The sequence below is a fragment of the Marmota flaviventris genome, chromosome 8, assembly GCF_047511675.1.
Source record: "Marmota flaviventris isolate mMarFla1 chromosome 8, mMarFla1.hap1, whole genome shotgun sequence".
Classification (NCBI taxonomy): domain Eukaryota; kingdom Metazoa; phylum Chordata; class Mammalia; order Rodentia; family Sciuridae; genus Marmota; species Marmota flaviventris.
The window spans coordinates 82423407-82442042 of NC_092505.1; the positions used below are offsets into that span (position 1 = coordinate 82423407).

The window sequence follows — 18636 nt, forward strand, 5'->3', positions numbered from 1 at the left end:
TGCAGGGAAATGGATGGCATTAGAGCAGATTATGCTAAGTGAAGCTAGCCAATCCCTAAAAAACAAATGCCAAATGTCTTCTTTGATATAAGGAGAGTAACTAAGAACAGAGTAGGGATGAAGAGCATGAGAAGAAGATTAACATTAAACAGGGTGAGAGGTGGAAGGGAAAGGGAGAGAGAAGGGAAATTGCATGGAAATGGAAGTAGACCCTCAGGGTTATACAAAAGTACATACAAGAGGAAGTGAGGGGAAAGGGAAAAATAATACAAGGGGGAGAAATGAATGACAGTAGAGGGGGTAGAGGGAGAAGTGGGGAGGGGAGGGGGGATAGTAGAGGATAGGACAGGCAGCAGAATACAACAGACACTAGTATGGCAATATGTAAATATATGGATGTGTAACTGATGTGATTCTGCAATCTGTATACGGGGTAAAAATGGGAGTTCATAACCCACTGGAATCAAAGCGTGAAATATGATATATCAAGAACTATGTAATGTTTTGAACAACCAACAATAAAAAATTAAAAAAAATAAAATAAAAATAAAAAAAGAAAAATAAAGGTGAAAAAAAAGAAAGATATAATATGCTAAAACTAAAATATAACAAAATAAAGCTGGGAGTTATGTTACGGATAATAACCAAAGATACAAGGCTTCTTGAAGTGAATTAATATAACAACATAAAATCAAAATGGTTGAGGAAAAAGTGAACACTGAAGGGGTATAAGTTCATCAGTATAGTCAATAATTGATAATTCAAATAAGAAGAAATTTAATAAGGATGTGTATTACTTAAATAGTGCAACAGTTGACCAAATCAACATTTATAGACTACTCCATCCAACATCAGTCAAATGGAGTAGTCTATAAATTAATAAAATACACATTCTATTTGGATTAACACAAACATTAACCAAGATAAAACAGATGGAGTGCCATAAGCTATACCATACATACTTAAAAATATGGAAATTTCATATTAAATTTAAATTAAACTATGAATCAATAATGCAAAAAATGAGAATTCCACATTTTTAAATTTTTCACTCCAAATAATCCATGGATTTAAGAAAAACTCTCAAGAGAATTAAAAAATACACATTTTGAACTAGATACAAATATACCTTTATCAGTATTTGAGGGATATAGAAAAAGTTTCTAGAAGACAATTAAAGAGACTATATTAGGAAAGGTTAAAATTATACAACTAGTAACTTAATCTTAAATTTTAATAGATTAACAAATGAAAAGAAGCAAATAAAAGAAAGTAGAACAGAAATTAATAAAATTAATATAAGAGAAATAATGAAAATAATAAATCAAAACCTGGTTCTTTAAAATAGAAAATTAATAATATTTTAATTGGTATAACTGAGAAAAAAAGAAATGGGCACTCATCATTAATATTATAGTGCACTGGGGCCATAACTAATACTCTCAAGGATATTAAAAAAAATAAGTTATCACTACAAAGAATACTGTGCCCTCAAAATTTAATAACAAAATGAAATTGATGCATTCCTTAAAAACCACAAAGTATTAAAATTTATATTAGTAGAAATAATTTCTTATTACATAAATTTAATCAATAAAGTAAACCAATCCAGAAACAAAAACAAAACTATACAAAATACACTAGTCTCCATGGGTTTTGCAAACAAAATGTTTCAAACATTCAAGGAAGAAATAATGACAATTCTCTTCCATCTTTCCAAAATGAGAAGAAAACAGAATGCTTCTTAATTCATTTCTGAAGTCAGAATACTAATACTATCATCATATACCTACATAAAAAATAAAATTACCATCTAACTTGTCTAATAAATATAGATTTCAAAACCTTTAATAAAATGTTGGCAAGTATTACCAATAAATTAAGTATAATAATATACCAAAACCAAATTTACTATACTATACTAAGTTAAGCCTGGGTCAATATTTGTGAAGCAGTTATTCTAATTTATCACATTATGAGACAGAAAAATAACAACAACAAAAAGATCCAAGAAATATCCAGAGATACACACAAAAAAAAAAAAAAAAAAAAAAGAAAAGAAAAGAAAAAAATTGATATGTTTCAATATACTTTTAGGGAAAAATTTCCCCAAAATTTAAATGTGAAAGGTAAGTTGTTTTTTTTTTACTGAGTAAATGAAATATGCATACCAAAGCAAAATAAAATAAAATTTGAGATTCCATTATACAGTTAATGATAAAAGTGAAATATTTCTCAACACCGTTTTTAAATAAAATATTTGAAGTCATTGTTAGTGTAATAAGACAATAACAAGAAATATATACATCAAAAGGAAATATACTGTCATGACTTATTTATGGCTTGATTGTCCATATAGAAACACCAAAGGATCTAAAAAACAATGTGACTCTATTATGAATATATGAAACAACCCTATTGAAGGGAGTTGAAAAAATGATGTTTTGGAAATTAGTGGAGACTGTGAAACTAAAGGCAGTTCAAAAGATTGTTTTCCACAGTGATATAGGTTATCAATTCTAAAACTGTATTATAAAATAGAATCAATAATATAATGAAATCGAATAATGAAGTAAATAGTTTGCCAATGTTAGGAGTCAGATTTATCACTCATGAACATTAAGGTTACACAGAACCAAAGGTAGAATGTAAGAATAATACATGGGAGTGAAAGACATCAATATGAGCTCCTGTTTAGCACTAATAATTACATAGACAAATAAATAGTGAAACACTTAAAAACATGTCTCATACATGGATTAGTATATATGTGTGTATTTTCTTGGTCCATTTACTAACAACAACCTAGACGCAATGAGCACACAGCATTCCAAGAACTTCGTTTCCATGCCATTAAAAAAAAGAATTAGGGCCTCTTGGAGAAACAGTTGATTATATCATTAGTACAAGGAATGTACAAGATGAGCCTGGAGCATCTTATAGTAGAAGAACTTAAGAAATTAATAAATAAATCTCATAAACACAATTAAGGGGGATAGGTCAAAATGACATAGGAGCTGAAGGAAAGAGTTCCCAGTAGACAAATCTGAACCAATTTGAGCATCAAAATTAATGTTAGTATTAGATTAAAACCTAAAGTAGACCATAAGTATGCACACATTCATAATTATAGAAAAATCTATCTTGAAAATTTTTAAATAATTTGTGTAGACACTGGGGTGGAGCCTAACTCCATTTTTATTAAGTGTGAACTATGCATAATGACGTCCCTTTAAAATTCTAATATAGAAATAGTGATGAACAGAATAAATGACACAATGGGGAAACCTGACGTGCACTCCTCAACTAGGCAATCACAGTTAACTTGCCAGTGATATATCATGTTAATGTGTATATACTTTATGTGACATAATAAAAAGGTCACTGTACCTTACTAATTTTCTGCTTCAAAATCCATAATCCTAGTTTAATCAGTAAAAACATCAGAAAAATCCAGGGGAGGGACATTCTACAAAACATCTGATTAGTAGACCTCAAATTGTATCGTGATGATCTACAAAGGTAGGCATCAAAAGCATCCACTGTTATCTTCTATTTTCATGCAAGTTATCAAAAACAAGAAAGGTCTTAATAACTGTCACTGCCAAAAGAGACCCAATGAGACATAGTCTTGAATAAATACTTGGAACAAAAAGGGGACAATGTATAAAAACAAATCCAGTTAAAGTATGATTGTTAGTTGAAAAAAAAAGAGATAAGTCAAATAAATATTGAGTGTATGATCTATTGTTCTATGCTATTTATGATAATGTCCCATTTTGCAACATTCTAATATATTTAAATTGTAATTGTCATTGAATGGAACAATCTGTTAAGGAAATTAACATGGCTGGACTGTATAAGAGGTTATGAAATTCCATTTTAAATATTGAAAGAGAATACATGTTTATTCATTATTAAGCTGTATCTCTATTTTGTAGTTCTTTGGATATTATTTGAATATCATTTGAGTTTTGTAAACATTGATATTCATATTTTCTTATATTATTAAAATTCAACTATATAATAAATTAAATGCCACCTATAAAATACTGTGTGTTGAACTGTATCCATAAATGCACTTTTTTATTTTTTATCATATTCAAATTGTGTATAATTCATTAAAATGGAGGATCACATTATATATTTGTCTACCTAAGAAAACTTCCTAAGAATTTCTAGACTTACTAAAGTTTGTTCAAATTAGACAAAAACTTGATGCACTTACATTAATGTACACACTTTGATTTAAGAACTTGAGGTGCAATAAGTTTAAATAAAAGCAGTATATGCAAATAAACATTAGATAGACCTCAGTACACAATCTCTGGAAATGTGGAAAAGGGCTATTTGATAAGGTCCATGTCATAATCAATAAGGAAAGATAAAGCATGTACTAAGTTTGGAAAAAAGCCATGTAATTCTATATATGTAGAAAAAGATGAACTTGGATTATCACCAATATAACATATAAATTCAGATAGATTATGAATTCAATGTGAAAGATAAGTCCATTAGAGAAAAATATAGAAGGATAGCTTTTATAATGACAATGTACATAAGATTTGTTAAGCTAAATTAAAAATTTTAAAGCATAGGGAAAAATATTGATAAATTTTAATACATAAAAACAAAAATAGCTCTTATAAAGAGAAATTACCCAAAATATTGACATATGAATAACTGGGAGACGATATCTTTCATGTTTATAAATGACAAGGGATAAATACCTGAAATATCAAGGTATGTTTCTAAACCAGATGTAAAAAGTCAACTCAATATTAAGGAAAGACTATGAATAACAAATTCATAAAGAGGGAAACTTGAAAGGCTAATAAAGCTACAGAAAACAAATGCTCAATTTCTCTATTGATAGAGAATGATAGTTAAAATAACAAGGCAAACTTCTACAAATTTAATATTGACAAATTTTAATTCAAGTGCTCATTATGAGAAAGCCCTTTACTTTCCCAATATAAAGGATATTGTTCTGTATGTATTAAGATGTTTCAGGTTCAAAAGAATAATTTTTCTGTAAATAAAAAATTTAACTGAATTTTAAATAGAAATAAAGTGCAAATTGCCAGGAAAATAAAACCATAAATACACAAATACATAGAGAAGTTATAAAATAATAAAAAAGCATTTTTATTATAGCATGGAACTAATTGGTAGCAATATCTTAAGAGTATGTTTGTAATAAAAATGTTTGATAAATTTGCTCAAGGCATCTAACTTTTTAATTTTCTTTAAAAAGAAGTTGCTGTTTACATTTTCTTTTTTTATTTTTTTGTACCAGGAATTGAATGGAGGGGCATTTAACAACTGAGCCACATCTCCAGCCCCAATATATATATATATATATTTGAGACAGTGTCTTGCTAAGTTGCTTGGGACCTTGATAATTTTCTTTTCTTTGTTTTTTAATATTTTTGTAGCTGTACATGGACAGAATGCCTCTATTTTATTTGTTTATTTTTATGTGGTGCTGAGGATAGAACCCAGTGCCTCAAGCATGCTACTTAGTTACAGCCCCAGACACTGAGCTCCAGCTCCAGCCCCTAGGACCTTGCTAATTTTCTGAGGCTGGCTTTGAATTTATAATCCCCATGTCTCAGTCTTTGGAGCTGCTTTTGAGGTATGCACCACAACACCCTGCTACTTTTTTTTAACTCCAATGCAAGTAAAAATAGGCTAGGAAAATTCAAATACCTTTTTTTAATTTTTAAGAAATCCTCTTTATAAGTAGAATTAGCCTTCATTTATTTTTCACTTTCTAGGCAAGTGAAATTTTAAAAATGAAACAAAATAAATACTATTCTCACCTTCTGTAGTTGACAGCACTTTTGGAAATTATACTAGAGTAACTTATTTTGAGTATGGAATTATGTATTGTCCATTATGTACACAATAATATGCAAGATACTGCAAAGAAATGAGTTCAACATATGGTGTTTTTCTAACATGATTGGATGAACAAAACCAGACACATATCACTAAAGCAATATAACAATGTGTAAACAGCTAGAATTGAAACCAGAAAATCCAAATATATAGAGAAAGATTTGATGTAGTTATTAAGATATAAAATGAACCTAAAAAATGGAGAAATGAATTTAAATGTATGCAATGATAAAGATGGTAATCATCCTGATCAGTTAAGAAATTTAGAAATATTTTTTAATATTCTATTTCTTAGTTGTAGTTGGACACAATACTTTTATTTTATTTTTATGTGGTGCTGAGGATCAAACCGAGGGCCTTGAACATACTAAGCCAGCACTCTACCACTGAGCTACAACCCCAGACCATAGAAATCTTTATGAAAGGAAATTCACATGGAAAGTTACAATTAGATTATATGGTAAAACAAGTTAAGCCATGAAGAAAAGAAGAATCAAAGCATTGTCCCTAAATCTCCACCTTGGATATCTACATACAATTTGAAGGATGAAAAATTTATAAAGAATACAATATAATTTTTAGTAATTTAGGCATGATTTTAGAAAAGTTTTGAATATGGTAGTGGTAAAGTAGATGAAGAATAAATATGAATGGAAAACATTTGGGCAAAAATGCTTGAAAATCAAATGAATCTAATTTGAAGGAGTGGCTATAAAGTGAAAAGTTCACTTACAAGTGAATGAATGTTGAAGAAGAGAGTATCACAATGAGACACTGGTTGCATACAAATGTTTCCCCAAAAAAATATATTTACTGAGGATAATGAAATATGTTTCTTATTAGTAGAAAAATATGTTTCTTATTAATAGAATTGGAAAAGACTGGAATGAATTCTGTGGTATTGGATTACATTTTGAATTGTAAGTGTGAACTGATGGTTCACAATGTTACTTTATGGGCTGGATGTGCTCCTCCAATATTCAGGTTGGAACATCATTCCAACAGAAAAGGTATTAAGAAGTGAGGCCTATGGGAAGTGATCCACCACACGTCTCCCCTAATTTGTGAATTTGATGTTCTTATGAAGAGATGGAAGGAAGCTTCCCTGCCATTCAACCAAGTGAAGACATAAAACAATATCTTTAAAGTCAGGAGCCCTCACCCAACAAAAGATATACTATGGATTTCACAACCTCCACAACTCTGAGAAAATAATTTATGAATTACCCAGTCTTAGGCATTTTTATACAACAGCCATAACAGACTAAGGTGAATGTGTATTAATAAACAAAAGTGGAAAAAATATATGTACACATATATAGTTAGCATATATAATATATGAATATATATTTTATTGGCTCTGATCATTGAAAGAACCTGGAAAAAGGACACCCAATTGTAGCAATGAGCATGTGTACTGTCCAGAATTCTGTTTTCAATTACAATGTCCCTGAAAATAAATCAAGAAAAAATTTTAGTACTGTAGCAGAAAACCAGATGACTCTAAAATATCTTCTTGATCATAAATAAGATCTCGATCATAAATAAGAAATGCTGGAAGAATAACCTGTTTGTAAAGAAAATAGAAGCCCACTTGAGGAGGTTTCTAATGCTCAAATTTCAGTTTATTTAGCATCAAAAGTAATAATCATTATAGAGGAGTGTACGTTATACAGTAAAAGATGGATTCACAAGTCCATACTTATACAAATTGAATGGATGCAGAAATAGACATATATAAAAGGTTCTCTCTCTCTCTCTCTCTCTCTCTCTCTCTCTCTCTCTCTCTCTCACAGTGCTTTAACCTAGGGACAATTTACCAGTTCTTTTTTATTTTTTATTTTGAGATAGTAATTCCCAAAATTGCTGAACTGTCTCACTAATGTGCTGAGGCTGGCCTCAAACTTGCAAACTTCCTGTATCAGTCTGAGGAGTTACTAGGATTACAGGCATGTACTTGCTGACAGAAGAAGGCTTCAAAATAATTATGTAAGGTAAGGAATTAGAAACTATCTTTCAATAAACATTATAGTAAGAATTAATTCAGCCATTAAATATATTAGTTCTTAAAAGATTGAGTGAAAATTTGACAAATATCAGGATTCAAATTTCTAAGTACTTTCCCACAAAAGACTATATCTTTTACAATTTTATTTATATATGAATGATCTATAAAGGCAAAACTTTAAAAAGATATACTCATGATTGCTTTGATCTGAGCTGGGAATGGAAATTGATCACAAATATGTGGTGATAAAAATATAATGAAAACAAACAGAGGTGATGGTTTTACAACTTTGCAATTTACTAAAAATCATTGCATTGTACATTTAAGTAGATTTTATAGTATGTAAATCGTGCCTTAATAAAAATATTTTAAAATATATTTCCCACAAAGCAAGAAAGAGTAAGATCACAAAAAAAGAAACTTGTCAAACACTACCCTAAGTAGGTGATTAAATTTAACAGTATTAATAATGGAACGTATTAAAATCATGTACTACCTGACAAGAAGAAATGAGAACACAAACTTCTGTTATATTGCTGGCAAAGTTCCATAAAATTAATTTTACTAAATAGTGAATAAACTCAAATAAAAATTATGTAAAACAATTACCCAGGAACCTTCAAAAGTATCACATTCATGAACATAAAAAAGGTCACTAAATTCTTACACCTTAGTGAAAGAGGACAAGGAACCATGATGCTAAATAGAATGTGTGATCCTGAATTATATTCTGTGGAGTCACTCAATTGAAGAAAGTTTTATAGTTTCTGAAAATTATATAGTAGCCATGAATCACTTCAAATTTCCTGAATCTGAATGTTGTATTATGTACATGTAGAAAAATATACTCATTTGGAAGAAATTCACACCAAAGTATTTATGGGAGATGAGATATCCTCAGAAATCATCTTATATGTTTCAAAAAATGGTGAATTTTTACAGCAATAATTTAGAGGGAAATAATCAGGTAAAAAGAATAATATCAATATTGATCTTTAGTAAAAAAAATTCTCAGGAATCACCAAGTTGTACTTATAAGTGAAATGTTAATGAGACATTATTTTAGAAATCTGATTTGCAGGGAGAATATCAAGAACTATTTTAACAAGCATACATCAAATAGAGCAAGTATTGCAGTAGAATATGTTTCAAAAAATATAAAATAAATATTAAAGAAAAAGTACTGCTTATTCTTTTAAAAATAAGCCCATATTTTATATGACATATTGCTCTCTCCATGACATTTTGAAATTTTATGTCACATTCTACATAGTTTGGTAGTACATATGAATGCCTCTCTATATGTATATCTCTCCTACTTCTCCAGATAACTTCAGCAAATTGAAGAGTGAACCAAACTTGGTAAACATAGAAAGAGGTTTAAAAATAAATCTAATTTGGGAAATAATAGCAAAAGTTATCATTGAAGTGAATCATCAATAATTTCAAGATGGAAAACTTATAAGTCTAAGATTATGTACAAATAATTTGAAAGCATGATTAATGACTACCTATTTTACCCTCATAAGCTGACAGTTAGATGTCCTAACATATGATGGGCTTCATTTTTCTGACATTGTTGATACATATTCTCTGGTCTGATAGCAGGTATTAATTACCATTATTTTTATTATTGGCACAGAATTTCAAGTGGTATATTTTGCATTTAAATCTAATCATGAATACATCATTCATAGGCTTTCACCTTGTAAAAAAATTGACCAACTCTAAATAGTTGGTTAAAAATTGCAAAACCCTTCTTTATTCATGAAGTACAGTCAAACATTTCATGGTGATGCCGGATTTTGACATTTTTATGTTATGGTACAATGAAACTATATTTTAGTAATTTGTGAGTCTACATAGGAAAGGTTATAACATTCTGGGTTTTCACTTTTATGAAAAATTACAGTTATTTAATTTTCATCATTGCTGGGATGTGAATTTAAGAATTTAAAGACATTATTCAGTTAAAGGTTATAGTTCCCTGATCATTCCATCAATACTGAGTATATAAGACACTGAGTGTACATGGAACACCTTTGGAAAATATAAAGAAATATTCATTCTGATCCATTTATTTCAAGTCACATTATTGTTATTACTTGTAACATGCACAAGGATACATTTAATTGTCCAATGCATTCACCATAGCAATGCAAAATCTGACAAGCTTTTATTTGCCTAAATTATATTTTTTGTTTAGATTTATGATGCTACATAAGTAAGCAATTTGTTTATATCTTCTCAGATATACACTTTCACTGAAAGATGTTGTTATTGCTTAACCACCCCTAATTTGTACTAATAACACAGAGGGATACTATAAACTCATACAGAAGAAATTATATAGATTTAGATCCATCCAGATATGGGTAAATACACAAATAATAGCAAAAAAGCAAGGGAAAAAACCATCCCATGAAGAATCCATAAACAGCAGACATCACAGTAGGAATGTCAAAGAAGGACTTTAGAAAGTCCATAGTCAAACTGATCTACAAGGTAGAATATAACATAAGAAATGAAATCAGAGATAAAAATACAAAAAGTCAAAGACTCACTTCAATAAGGAGATAGAGATCCTGAAGAAGAACACATCAAAAATCCTTGAAATGAAAGAATCAATAAATTGAATTATAAATTCAATGGAAAACATCCCCAACAAAATAGACCACTTGGAAAACAGATTTTCAGGCCTCAAATACAATGCATATAATCATGAAAATACAGATAACTATTAAGAAAAGATGTTAAGAGACCATAAACAGAACTTTCAAAAAGTATGGGATAACATGAAAAGGTGAAACTTAATATTAATCAGGACAGATGAAGACTCTGAAATTCAAACTAATACACAATCTTTTCAATGAAATAATATTGGAAAATTTTCCCAAACCTGATGAATAAAATGGAAATTCAAATACAGAAAGCATATAGAATTCCAAATATACAAAATTACAATATACCTACTCCAAGACAGATTATTATAAAAATGCCTACATACAATGATAGAACTTTAAAAGAAGCAAGATTAAAAACAACTGGTCACATTTAGAGGTGAACCAATCCAGATCTCAGACAGTTTTTCTACCCAGACCCTAAAAGCTAGGAGATCTTGAAATAATATGTACCAAGTACTAAAAGAGAATGAATGCCAATCAAGAATACCACATCTAGCAAAATTAAGCCTCAGAATTGAAGATGAAATAAAAACCTTTCCTGATTAAAAAATGTAAAAATAATTTAGAATCAGAAAACTGGCACTACAAAACATAATCAATAAAACATTTCATGACGAAGAAATTTATATTAAAAGTGAAAACCAGCAGAGAGAGAAACAAGATTAGAAGAATATTCAATCAAAGGAGAAGCTAGTTCAAACTAAAAGCTAGACACAAGCTAACAAAGCAGTAAATAAAAAGTATCTTTCCATAATAACACTGAATGCAAATGGTCTAAATTCATCAATCAAAAACACTGGCTTGCAGAATGGATTAAAAAAAAAAAGACTCAACAATATGTTGTCTCCAAGAGACTCACTTTAAGACAAAGACATCCACAAACTGAAGGTGAAAGAATAGGAAAAACTATTATTCACATGGTCCTTGTAAACAAGTAGGGGTTTTTATTATTATATCAGATAAAGTGGGCTTTAGATCAAAATTAATCAGAAGACAAAAAGAAGGCCATTCATATTCTTTAGGGGAATCCTACAACAAGAATAAGTAACAGTTATAAAATTTATGCCCCCCAAAATTGAACAGCAATGTACATAAAACAAACCTTCCCCAATATTAAGCATCAAATACCACAGCATAAAAATTCTGTGTGATTTTAACACAGCTTTCTCAGCAAAAGATAGATCATCCAAACAAAAACTAAATAAAGAAGGTATAGTGCACTAAAAAATACAATCAATAATTTAGACTTATCAGACATATATGGAATATTTCATCCATCAATGCCAGAATAAACCTTCTTCTCATCAGCATATGGAGCATTTCTAAAATACAGCAAGCCTATTTTAGTCCACACAGCAACTCTCAGCAAATACAAATAAATAGATATAATATCCTGCATAATATCAGATCATAATGGAATAAAATTAGAAATCAACAATAAGCAAAAATTAGTCTAACACCTGTAGACTAAATAATTCACTACTTAATGATGAATGGATACAAGAAGAAATCAAAATAGAAATGAGAGCATATGTAGAAGTAAATGAGAATAGTGATACAACATATCAAAACCTCTGGGACACTATGAAGGAAGTTCTAAGAGGAAATTTCATTGCATTGAGCTCATTCATTAAAAGAAGACAAAATAACCAAATAAATAACCTAAATTTACATCTCAAAGTCTAAGAAAAATAAGAACATATCAACACCCAAGTCAATGGAAAACAGGAAATAATAAAAATCAGAACGAAACTTGATGAAATTGAGAGTAAAAAAAATTCAAAAAAATCAATGAAGCAGAGTTGTTTCTTTAAAAGAATAAACAAAATTGATAAACCCTTAGGCAAGCTAATAACAACAACAATAAAAGAAAATAAAAACTCAACGTTGAAATCCATGATGAAAATGAAAATATCAGCACAGACAGTACTAAAATACAGAGGATAATTGGAAACTATTTTGAAAACTTATACTCCAATAAGCTAGCAAATAAGCTAGCTTCTGAAGCTATCAAAAGCCTACCAAAAAAGAAAAGCCCAGGATTGAATGGATTCTCAACCAAGTTCTACCAGGACTTCAAAGAAGAACTAACACCAATCATCCTCAAATTGTTTCACAAAATAGAAAAGGAGGGAGGTCTTCAAACCTCATTGTATGAAGGTTGAATCACCCACATTTCAAAAGCAGACAAAGACATATCAAGAAAAGAAAACTTCAGGCCAATATCCCTGGTGAATTTGCATGCAAAAATTCTTTAAAAAAAATCAGCAAATCACATACAAAAGCTCTTTCAAAAGATGGTTTGCCATAATCAAGTGTAAGTTTACAGAAATCAATAAATATAATACATCAGATAAATAGACTTAAAGAAAGAAGCATATAATTATTTAAATAGATGCAGAAAAAGCACTTGAAAAATACAGCATCCATTCATGTTTAGAACACTGGACAAACTAGGGATAAAAAGAACTTACCTCAAAACTGTAAAAACTATATGTCACAAGCCCAAGGCCAACATCATTCTAAATGGATAAAAACTAAAAGCATTCCCTCTAAAAACAGAAATGATACAAGGATGGCCACTTTTACCACTTCTATTCAACATAGTCCTTGAAATTATAGTCAGTGTAATTAGGCAAAAGAAAGAAATTAAAGGAATATTAATAGGAAAAAAGATCTCAAACTCTCTGTTTGCTGATGACATGATTACATATTTAGAAGACCCCCAAATCCCCACCAAAATATTATAGAACTTATAAATAAATTCTGTAAAGTGGCAGGATACAAAATTAAAAGCAATAGTGCTCACTTTGGCAGCACATATACTAAAAATTGGAATGATACAGAGAAGATTAGCATGGCCCCTGTGCAAGGATGACACGCAAATTCGTTAAGCGTTCCATATTTTTCATTCTACAAGGCCAACATCACCCTGATACCTAAACCAGACAAAGACACTTCAAAGAAAGAAAACTACAGACCAATATCTCTAATGAACCTAGATGCAAAAATCCTCAATAAAATTCTGGCCACTCGGATACAAAAACATATCAAAAAAATTGTGCACCATGATCAAGTAGGATTCATCCCTGGGATGCAAGGCTGGTTCAATATACGGAAATCAATAAATGTTATTCACCACATCAATAGACTTAAAAATAAGAACCATATGATCATCTCGAAAGATGCGGAAAAAGCATTCGACAAAGTACAGCATCCCTTTATGTCAAAACTCTAGAAAAACTAGGGATAACAGGAACATACCTCAATATTGTAAAAGCAATCTATGCTAAGCCTCAGGCTATCATCATTCTGAATGGAGAAAAATTGAAGGCATTCCCTCTAAAATCTGGAACAAGACACGGATGCCCTCTCTCACCACTTCTGTTCAACATAGTTTTCAAAACACTGGCCAGAGCAATTAGACAGACGAAAGAAATTATAGGCATAAAAATAGGAAAAGAAGAACTTAAATTATCACTATTTGCAGGTGACATGATTCTATACCTAGCACACCCAAAAGGGTCTACAAAGAAACTATTAGAGCTAATAAATGAATTCAGCAAAGTGGCAGGCTATAAAATCAACACAAATAAATCAATGGCATTCCTGTATATCAGCGACAAATCCTCTGATATGGAAATGAGGACAACCACTCCATTCACAATATCTTCAAAAAAAAATAAAATACTTGGGAATCAACCTAACAAAAGAGGTGAAAGACTTATACAATGAAAACTACAGAACCCTAAAGAGAGAAATAGAAGAAGATCTTAGAAGATGGAAAAATATACCCTGTTCATGGATAGGCAGAACTAACATCATCAAAATGGCGATATTACCAAAAGTTCTCTATAGGTTTAATGCAATGCCAATCAAAATCCCAACGGCATTTCTTGTAGAAATAGAGAAAGCAATCATGAAATTCATATGGAAAAATAAAAGACCCAGAATAGCAAAAACAATGCTAAGCAGGAAGTGTGAATCAGGCGGTATAGCGATACCAGACTTCAAACTATACTACAGAGCAATAGTAACAAAAACAGCATGGTACTGGTACCAAAACAGGCGGGTGGACCAATGGTACAGAATAGAGGACACAGAAACCAATCCACAAAACTACAACTATCTTATATTTGATAAAGGGGCTAAAAGCATGCAATGGAGGAAGGATAGCATCTTCAACAAATGGTGCTGGGAAAACTGGAAATCCATATGCAACAAAATGAAACTGAATCCCTTTCTCTCGCCATGCACAAAAGTTAATTCAAAATGGATCAAGGAGCTTGATATCAAATCAGAGACACGCCGTCTGATAGAAGAAAAAGTTGGCTACGATCTAAATACTGTGGGGTCGGGCTCCAAATTCCTCAATAGGACACCCATAGCACAAAAGTTAATAAGTAGAATCAACAAATGGGACTTACTCAAACTAAAAAGTTTTTTCTCAGCAAAAGAAACAATAAGAGAGGTAAATAGGGAGCCTACATCCTGGGAACAAATCTTTACTCCTCATACTTCAGATAGAGCCCTAATATCCAGAGTATACAAAGAACTCAAAAAATTAGACAATAAGAGAACAAACAACCCAATCAACAAATGGGCCAAGGACCTGAACAGACACTTCTCAGAGGAGGACATACAATCAATCAACAAGTACATGAAAAAATGCTCACCATCTCTAGCAGTCAGAGAAATGCAAATCAAAACCACCCTAAGATACCATCTCACTCCTGTAAGATTGGCAGCCATTATGAAGTCAAACAACAACAAGTGCTGGCGAGGATGTGGGGAAAAGGGTACACTTGTACATTGCTGGTGGGACTGCAAATTGGTGCTGACAATTTGGAAAGCAGTATGGACATTTCTTGGAAAGCTGGGAATGGAACCACCGTTTGACCCAGCTATTCCCCTTCTTGGTCTATTCCCTAAAGACCTAAAAAGAGCATGCTACAGGGACACTGCTACATCGATGTTCATAGCAGCTCAATTCACAATAGCAAGACTGTGGAACCAACCTAGATGCCCTTCAATAGACGAATGGATTAAAAAAAATGTGGCATTTATACACAATGGAGTATTACTCTGCATTAAAAAATGACAAAATCATAGAATTTGCAGGGAAATGGATGGCATTAGAGCAGATTATGCTAAGTGAAGCTAGCCAATCCCTAAAAAACAAATGCCAAATGTCTTCTTTGATATAAAGAGAGTAACTAAGAACAGAGTAGGGACGAAGAGCAGGAGAAGAAGATTAACATTAAATAGGGATGAGAGGTGGGAGGGAAAGGGAGAGAGAAGGGAAATTGCATGGAAATGGAAGGAGACCCTCAGGGTTATACAAAAGTACATACAAGAGGAAGTGAGGGGAAAGGGAAAAATAATACAAGGGGGAGAAATGAATGACAGTAGAGGGGGTAGAGGGAGAAGAGGGGAGGGGAGGGGAGGGGAGGGGAGGGGAAGGGAGGGGGGATAGTAGAGGATAGGAAAGGCAGCAGAACACAACAGACACTAGTATGGCAATGTGTAAATCAGTGGGTGTGTAACTGATGTGATTCTGCAATCTGTATATGGAGTAAAAATGGGAGTTCATAACCCACTTTAATCAAAGTGTGAAATATGATATATCAAGAAATGTGTAATGTTTTGAACAACCAACAATAAAAAAAAATTTTAAAAAAAGCAAAAAAAAAAAAAAGATTAAAAGCAACAAATGAATTGCTTTCTTATATTCCAATGATGAATTTGTTGAAAGAGGAATTAGGAAACTATTCCATTCATAATAGCCTCAAAAAATGATTAAATACTTACGAGTAATTCTAACAAAAGAGGTGAAGGATCTCTACAATGAAAACAACAGAGCAGTAAGGAAATAAATTGAGAAAAACCTTGAGAATGGAAAGACCTCTCATGTCCCGTGATAGTCAGAATCGATATTGTCAAAATGACCATATTGCCAAAAGTGCAATACAGATTCAATGCAATTCCTATCAAAACTCCAATGATAGAGAATAAATAGAGAAATAGAATAAATAGTCATAAAATTTATTTGGAAAAATATGAGGCCCAGAAGAGTTAAAACAAAGCTCATTGTGTAATACTAAGCAGGATATAAACCAAAGAGTGGGTTAGCTGAGTCAAATGGTGGTTCCATTCCCAGTTTTCCAAGGAATCTTCACACTGCTTACCATATTGGCTGCACCAATTGACAGTACCACCAGCAATGTTTGAGTGTGCCTTTTCCACTCTGTCCTCACCAACACTGATGTTTGCGTTCTTAATAGCTGCCATTATGACTGGAGTGAGGTGAAATCTTAGAGTGGTTTTGATTTGCATTTCTCTAATTATTATAGATGTGAACATTTCTTCTTATATTTGTTAATTGATTGTATATCATCATCTGAGAATTGTCTGTTCAGTTCCTTGGCCCATTTATTGACTGGGTTATTTGTTTCTGTGGTGTTAAGATTTTTGAGATTTTTATTTATCCTAGAGATGAGTGCTCTATCTGATGTGCATGTAATAAAAATTTGCTCCCATTCTGTAGGATCTGTGTTCACTTTACTGATTGTTTCTTTTTCTGAGAAGAAGCTTTTTAGTTTAAATATATCCCATTTATTGATTCTTTATTTTAATTCCTGCACCATAGGAGACTTATTAAGTAAGACATACTTAAAAACAGCATACTACAGGGACATAGCCATATCAATGTTTAGAGCAATACAATTCACAATAGCTAAACTGTGGAACCAACCTAGATGCCCTTCATGAGATGAATGGATAAAGAAAATGTGGTATATATACACAATGGAATATTACTCATCATTAAAAGAGAATTAAAATCATGGTATTTTCATGCAAATGGATGGAGTTGGAGAATATAATGCTAAATGAAGTTAGACAATTCCCAAAAACCAAATGCCAAATGTTTTCTCTGATATAAGGATGCTGATTCATAATAGGGATGGGGGTGCTGCATTCATAATGGAAGAATGTAGGAACTTTAGATAAGGCAAAGGGGAGCTAGGGGAAGAGAGGGGAAATGGGGTTAGGAAAAACTGTGGAATGAGATGCACATCATTATGTTAAGTACATATATGAAAATATGAATGGTGTGACTGTACTTTGTGTACCACCAGAGACATGAAAACTTGTACTGTATTTGTGTAATATAAATTGATTTGCATTATGTTGTCATATATAACAAACTAGAATAAAAAAAAAAAAACATACTAAGCAGGAGGCATCACAATTCCAGGCCTTAAATCATACTACAGAACTATACTAACAAAAACATCATCACCAAAGCAGGCAAGAGGACCAATGGAGCAGAATAGAAGGCACCGAGGTAAACTCACGGAAATACAGTTACCGCATATTAGACAAATGTCCCAACACACACTTGAAAAGAATACCACTTTAACAAATGGTGCTGGGAAAACTAAAAATCCATATGAATCAGAATGAAAGTTAATACCTATCTCTCACTCTGCAAAAAGATCAACTCTAAATGGCTCAACTACACCAGAATTAATGAGGAACTCAGAACCTACTAGAAGAATATAAAAGCCCAACACTTCAACATATGTACACAGGAATTGACTTTCTTAACAAAACTCCTGAAACACAAGAAATAAAATTTGAGAATCAACAAATGGGACGGCATCAAACTAAAAACCTTCCTCACAGTAAAAGAAATGATCAAGATTGTGAAAAAAGAACCTATAAAACAGGAGAAAATCTTTTCCACAAGCACTCAGAAAGGGCATTAATTTCCAGGATATACAAAGAACTCAAAAAGCTTTACACCAACAAAAGATTTAACCAATGAATAAATGGGAAAAGGAACTGAATGAAGCTTTCCCAAAGAAGAAATATGAATGATCAACAAATATATGAAAAGTGTTCAATAACTCTAGTAATTAGAGAAATGAAAATCAAAACACTGAGATTCCATCACATTCCTGTCAGAATGGCAGTTATTAATACAAGTAACAAAAAATTGTTGATGAGGATGTGGGGAAGGGAAAAACTCATACA

At 31.4% G+C, this 18636-nt stretch overlaps 1 non-coding gene across 1 annotated transcript; it reads left to right on the forward strand.

Moving 5' to 3' along the window:
* The first annotated feature begins 13397 nt into the window (after positions 1 to 13397).
* Positions 13398 to 13505, forward strand: LOC114099065 (U6 spliceosomal RNA). The gene has a single exon (XR_003583834.2). It is a non-coding gene; the product is annotated as a U6 spliceosomal RNA (small nuclear RNA).
* The last annotated feature ends 5131 nt before the right edge of the window (positions 13506 to 18636 follow it).